Genomic DNA, 6,878 nt, shown 5'->3' on the forward strand with positions numbered 1-6,878 from the left:
TGCATAGATTACAAAGAAAACCAGTTCCATTGAAATGCAATTATGAGTAAAAATAATAGCTAACTCTGATATAGTACTTACTATGGGCTAGGCACTGTGCTAAGCACTTTACTATTATTATCTCATTTGATCCTCATAACCCTGGGAGGGAAGTTCTATTATTATCCTCATTTTACAGTTTGGGAAACAAAGATTTAGTAACTTTCTCAGGGTCTCATAACTAGTATCTGAAGAAGAATTTAAATTTGGCTCTTCCTGACTTCCAGTTCTGGTGCTTTATCCACTGAGTCATCTAACTGCCCCTAATAAGATTAAGGTTATGGACTTCAGGTTAAGAACCTCGTTTCTAATAGGGGTCCTATATTTGTGCTTTCTTTAGTATATATTTTGAGCTAACAGGGAAGATAGAATTCATTTAGTCCAATCTCTCATTTTCCTGATGAGGAAACTGAGGCCCAAACAATATGTCACTTGCTAGGCAAGGTTGCACTGGTAGCCAACTACAAAGTCAAAGTTCAAACCCAGTTCCCTCAAATTGGCTTCTTTCATTTTTCTTTCTACTTTGAATCAATCCAGTTATCAACTCAACAGGTCCTAGTGCTCTCCCCCTGAGCCTTGAACTTTCTCCCTTAACCCATATTTTCAGAAGCAAAGAATGAATGAGGGTTAAGAGTAGGGAAGGTCTGCAGCTGCTTCCTCTATCAACCCAGTATAAGGGGCTGGAAGTCAGGAAAACTGACTCCTCTTCTTGGTTCCTCTTTGGACAAACCACCTACCTTTCCTTTGCTTTTGCTTAATATCTATGCTCTGGGGAATCACTCACCTTGTCTCTTCATTGCTACTCAGAAGAACTCTTGTGCCAAGGTACCCCCAAAGTTATCTTTATTTTCTATTTTAAAGTAAATTTTGTTGAAGTCTTTTATCTTTATAATAGTAATTTCTGGGCAAAGAGTTGGCCAGATAGATCCTCCCTTGTTTTTGTTTTGTTCCACTTTGTTCATTTTTGTGTGTATTCTTTGTTTTGATTTTGTATTTTTAGAAAAATTTTCCATGGTTACATGATTCAAGTTCTTACTTTCCCCTTCATCCCCCTCACCATCCCCCCCATAACCGACATGCATTTCCTTTGTGTGTTTTCTTATAAAAGCCAAACCCCAAAACAAAAACCCAAATAAACAAGTGAAAAATCATATTCTTTCATCTGCATTCTGACTCCAGCAGTTCTTTCTCTGAAGGTGGGATAGCATTCTTTGTCCCAAATCCCTCAGAATTGTCCTGGATCTTTGTATTGCTGATGTTGATCCTCCCTTGTAAAGAAAGACAATTAAATCAAAACATCTGATTCAATGACTATGGCTAACAAGGTATACATATTCACACACACACACACACACACACACACACACACACACATACACACACCTTTAGGAAAGAGGGAAATATGTTTCAATATCTTTGTCTTCTGGTCCCTCTTCCAAACCTTTTCCCATTTCACAGACACACATAGAAACTAACAAAGAATGCAAATGGCTCATCTAAATATCATTGAAAGGTATCAGGAATAAGAAACAGCAGCTAGAATCTAGCTCTCCTGATTCCTAGTTAACTGTAGTCTTCTGGCAGAGACAGAAGCAAACTCCCACTGTAAACCCATTTTCCAGAGGAAGGGCAGGAGAAAAATGGATAGAGAAAGATGTTAGGCCAGGGCTGTGCCAGTAAATATTTAATAACTGGGCTCTCCTGAAAAAAAAATTTAATTTGTTTTGTTTAAATTAAATCTGTATAACTGATACTTTCTTAAGCCTAATGATGGTTAACAACACAACAAAGCAAGCCTTGGATTGTAGCTATTGCTGATTTCTGAGGTGTAAATGCTCACACTGAAAATCTAGCAGGTTCTCACAGTCTAGTCAGACTTCTGTGGTAGGTACAGGTTGTGCAGCCCACAAAGGGGCCAAGGTCAGTCACTCACCGCCCATTCTAAGGTCCTGCATTCCCCCCTTAATCCTTCCACCCTCTTCGTTGTCAGACTACATCGAGGGGCAGAGGTGAATATAATTGTGGAAGAAAGAATGTGTTGGCTGGCAGGATGATGAATCCCTCATCTGAGGTGTGGAAGGGCTAATGATCCTTACCCTGTGGGTGGGTAAACTGAAGAGAGAGCCCCTTATTTCAGATGTAGCACTAATAACGATATCATTAGCCATAGGGGAAGAGAACAAAGCCCAGGCATTCCATCTCCCATAGTTAAGCCTCAAACTGCAGTCAATAATATTAATTACTTCTCACATCTCTGTAGGGCTTTAAGATTTACAAAGCCTTTTCCTCACTTATAGCCTTCATCATTTTATAGATGAGGAAACTGAAGCCCCAAGAGGCAGAGGGAGTAAATGGAAGAGCTAAGATTTGAACCTTTATTCCTCCAACTCCATCTCCAATATAACATGCTGGCTCTGGGCCTGTTTCCCCATTTGTAAAATGAGGAACTTGGATGTGAAGTTCTCTAAGGCCCCTTTCAGCCATAAATCTGACTATCTGTCATACAATGAGCCGATGAGTTGGGCAGCCTGCCTTCCAGGTTCTGTGACCTCCAGCTCAGGACCTACTAACTAGCTTTGTGACAATGGGCAGATGGTCTCTAGACTTCATTCAATTTCTTCTGTGCAATGAAGGAGTTGGACTGGATGACCTTTAAGCATCTTCTCTGGCTCTACCACTATCTGGCTCCAACATCCTACTTGAAGTTGCCACCTGTGCCCCTCAGAAGGTCTTAGACAATTAAGGAGGCCAGATGTGCCCAGGAGGACCTCTTCTGATCCTGAGTGGCCATATTGTTTGCTCCCCACACTAGAAGAAAGCTGAAATCTGATTCTTCATGAGGGTTTTGGGCAAGTGAAGCCAATCCTTAAGGTTGGGTGTCCAGAAGGTCTGGCCTCTGTAGTCTTGTCTATAGATTTCCCTAGGGAAAGGATAAGAAATAGAAATTCTTATCACTGCTACTGCTTCCTTCTTAAGGAAGCCCCTCAGCAGTCTTAAGAAAGGACCACCAGAGGAAGGACCTTGTATTTCCCTTCTCTGCATGAGCCGAACGACATGAGTTGGGATTCATAGGAATGAGGGCTGACCAGCCACACAAAAATCTGAGAATAATAGGCGTGGTGAAGGAACTCTGAGAGTGCCACCCAGGTGACCTCACTCTGTCTCATAGCTTCTCTGAAAGAGAAGGAGGGCCATCCTGGGTAATTGTGCCCATTTTATAGGTGAACAAATTGAGGCATAGAGGAGTTGGCTAAGGTTGTACAGTGAGTCACTCAGTTTCAGAGTAGAGACTCAAACCCCAGTGTTCTGAATGTCAAATGAAGGCTCCAAACCTCAGATATCCAATCTTCTTGGAGTATAAGGACTTTTTTTTAACCTTAAATAAGTTCACAGGTCCTCACACAATAGTGGTGAAAATGCAATGACAAAGCTTAGAGCTCATTTAGATTTGTGGACTCTTTGAAATCACATATCACATGTTTCAAAACCTTACATAGCTTATATAATCAGATTTTTGTAAGCTTTCTTGATGCAAAGATATTTTCCCCAATTAACAGTTTTATTCTAATTCTAATTATACTGATTTTGTGTATGCAAAACTCTTACATTTTATGTGACAGAAATGATCTATTGTATCATTCTAAAACATTTTACTGATGTCTTTTGCTTTTATATTACAGTCCTTTCTAGAAATACTACCTCCCTCTAATCTGGGACTGAACCTTTCCTAATAACAAAGAAAAATAATTAATTAAAGATACCAGATACAGTGGTCACATCTGACCATGGTAAACAACAGTTTGCCTACTGGTCTTTCACCTTTCTGCCTTGATAAGCAAGGCATATTTCATTGTCTACTCTCAGGGACTATTACTGGTTTTTCTGTGATTTCTGAGTTTTATCTTCTTTTTGGAATGATCTTTTCATTTACATTGTTATAACTGTATACATTTTCCATTTGGTTCTGCTTGTTTCATCATGTACCAGGTCATAAAATGGTTACTTTATTTCTTGGAATTCCTTATATTTATCTTTTCTTAATAATGCATAACAAACTACTTATATTGACATACCACAGTTCATTTTTTAAAATCATTTCTGAAGTTATATTCAATTCTTTACGACTACAAAGAGTACTTGTATTCATATTTTGCTTTGTATATAACCTTTCAGTCTTGGGATATATTCAATAGTAGTATCATTAGGCCAACGACTGAACTATTTGGTCATATCTTGCATAATTCCAAATTGTTATTCAAGACATTTGGAACAATTCACTGTTTCACCAATAGCACATCAATGTGCCTGTTTTCCCACATCCCCTTCAATATTAATTATTCCTGTTTTTGCTGTCTCCCTCAGTACATAGCATGTAGTAAGTTCTGATATACTTATAGACTGATTGCTAGGTCTTTTCCAATCTTTAGGACATGAGGTAAAACTTTCAGATTTTCCAAATTTGTATTTATCTTGCTATTTGTGAGTTAGGACATGTTTCCATGTTATCATTTATAATCTGTAATTCTTCTTGGGATAATTTTATATCATTTAATCACTTAGGTAATGGGGAATGGCTCTTGCTTGTATATATTTGTGTTAATTTCCTTATATATCTTGGATACTGGACTTTTATAAGAGACATCTGACAGGAAGAACTTTTTTTTTTTAAACCCTTACCTTCTGTCTTGGAGTCAATACCATGTTTTGGTTCCAAGGCAGAAGAGTGGTAAGGGCTAGGCATGGGGGTCAAGTGACTTGCCCAGGGTCACACAGCTGGGAAGTACCTAAGGTCAGATTTGAACCTAGGACCTCCTGTCTCTAGGACTGGCTCTCAATCCACTGAGCTACCCAGCTGCCCCCCAGGAAGAACTTTTTAAAACCACTTGACCTATTTGTTCCTTATTCTAGATACATTGATTTTGTGTAAAAGCTTTTTAATTTCACAAAATACAAATTATCTTTTTGATCTCTTGTGGTCGCCTCCCCATTGATTAAAAATTATCCTTCTAATTATAGAGTACTTGAAAAATACTTGCTTCTTTTTTAAAATGATGTGATCTTCTATATCAATTAAAGTGTATTCTGTTATGTGGTAAAAATAATAATAAACCTAAATTCTGCTTATCTGCTTTCTAGTTTTCTCAAAGGTTCCTGTCAAATCGAGAATCTTTCCTCCAATGGGTTGTATTCTTGGATTTATCAGACACCAGCCTACTGTGTTAAATTGTTTTTTCTTTTCTCTTTTAGTTTCTATTTCCCTGATCTTAATACTCCATCTTCTATCTCTGTATATTCACATAAGCTGGACCTCCATCCCTAAAATTCATTCCCTCCTGATGTATGCCTCTCAGATTCCTTGTCTTCCTTCAAGGCTTAGCTCAAGATGTCGACTCTTCCATGAAATCTTTTCTTATCCTCCCTGTTACTCCCACCCCCTAATTCCAAGTAGGATCTATCCTTCCTCCAACTTTTACCATATGAAACATGTGTGCCTCCTAGGGGTTAGGGTTTGAACAACTACTCTGGATTCAATATCTGTGCAAGACGGCAGGCAGCAATCCAATTTGGAGTTGTTCCAACTCATTCCTACCTATGTATGTGTGGATGGCTCCTGCATGCCAGACTCGAACAACTTGCTCACTCCCAAATGAATATGCTCAGACCACAATCCCCCTTAGTTGTTTTTCTAAGGTTTCATTTTAGGGTTTTTAACCTAAAGGTGTGATTTAATCCCATCGTAATTTATAATTAACTTGGCCCATTCCTTCATTTCAACAGTATTTCAATCTCCTTCCCAACTTTGTGACCTAAAAGGATTACTCATTCATTTATAGATTAAATGTATTTTTTTACTACAGAAAAAGAGAAAAGAAACTGTGTCAGCTTTGAAATCCCCTTGAGGAAGTACACTGTTCCTGGATCACAGCCTTGTCATGGTAGAGGGGCTCAATGAAATTATGAGCTATGAGCTTGGATTACGCAAAATGGACAAGTCATATCATAGTGGAGAATTCTGACAACAGGTGATCCACTGGAAAAGAAAATGGCAAACCACTCTAATATCTTTGCCAAGAAAACTCCATGGACAGTATTACAATAGAAAAGACATAACACCAGAAAAAATGCCCTTCAGGTTGGAAGATGTCCAACATGCTATTGGGGAAGAGCACAGGACAACTGCAAGTAGCTTCAGTACTAATGAAACGGGAGGGACAAAGCCAAAAGGAAACTCAGCTGTGAATGTGTCTGGTGATGAAAGGAAAGTCTGATGATGTAAAGGTCAATATTACATAGGAACCTGGAATGTAAGATCCATGAACCAAAGTAAGCTTAGGTCAGACACGGGATGGAAAGACTAAACACTGACGTCTTGGATATCAGTGAATTCAAATGGATGGTGATTACTACATATACTACTGTAGGCAAGAATTCCTTAGAAGAAATGGAGAAGCCCTTAATAAAAGAGTGAGAAGTGCTCGCTTTGGCAGCTCCTATACCAAAATTGGAACGATACAGAGAAGATTAGCATGACCCCTGTGCAAGGATGACATGCAAATCGGTGATGCATTCCATATTTAATAAACAAACAAACAAACAAATAATGAAAGAGTGAGAAAAGCTGTACTTGGGTATAATTAAAAAATAACAGAATAGTATTTGTTTGAATCCCATGAAAACCATTTAGCATCATAGTAACACAACTCCAACCATTGATGCCAAAGAGGTCAAAGGTAATCAGTTCTATGAAGACCTACAATTTCTAGAAATAATATCAAAAAAGATTCACATTCATTATAGGGGATTGGAATGCTAAAGTAGGAAATCAAAAGATAACTGGA

General features: G+C 38.4%; 1 non-coding gene across 1 annotated transcript; it reads left to right on the plus strand.

Moving 5' to 3' along the window:
* The first annotated feature begins 6,511 nt into the window (after positions 1-6,511).
* LOC123248098 lies at positions 6,512-6,618 on the plus strand. The gene has a single exon (XR_006506202.1). It is a non-coding gene; the product is annotated as a U6 spliceosomal RNA (small nuclear RNA).
* Positions 6,619-6,878: the final 260 nt, after the last annotated feature.

This window comes from Gracilinanus agilis, chromosome 4 (assembly GCF_016433145.1).
Source record: "Gracilinanus agilis isolate LMUSP501 chromosome 4, AgileGrace, whole genome shotgun sequence".
In the NCBI taxonomy this organism is placed as follows: Eukaryota; Metazoa; Chordata; class Mammalia; order Didelphimorphia; family Didelphidae; genus Gracilinanus; species Gracilinanus agilis.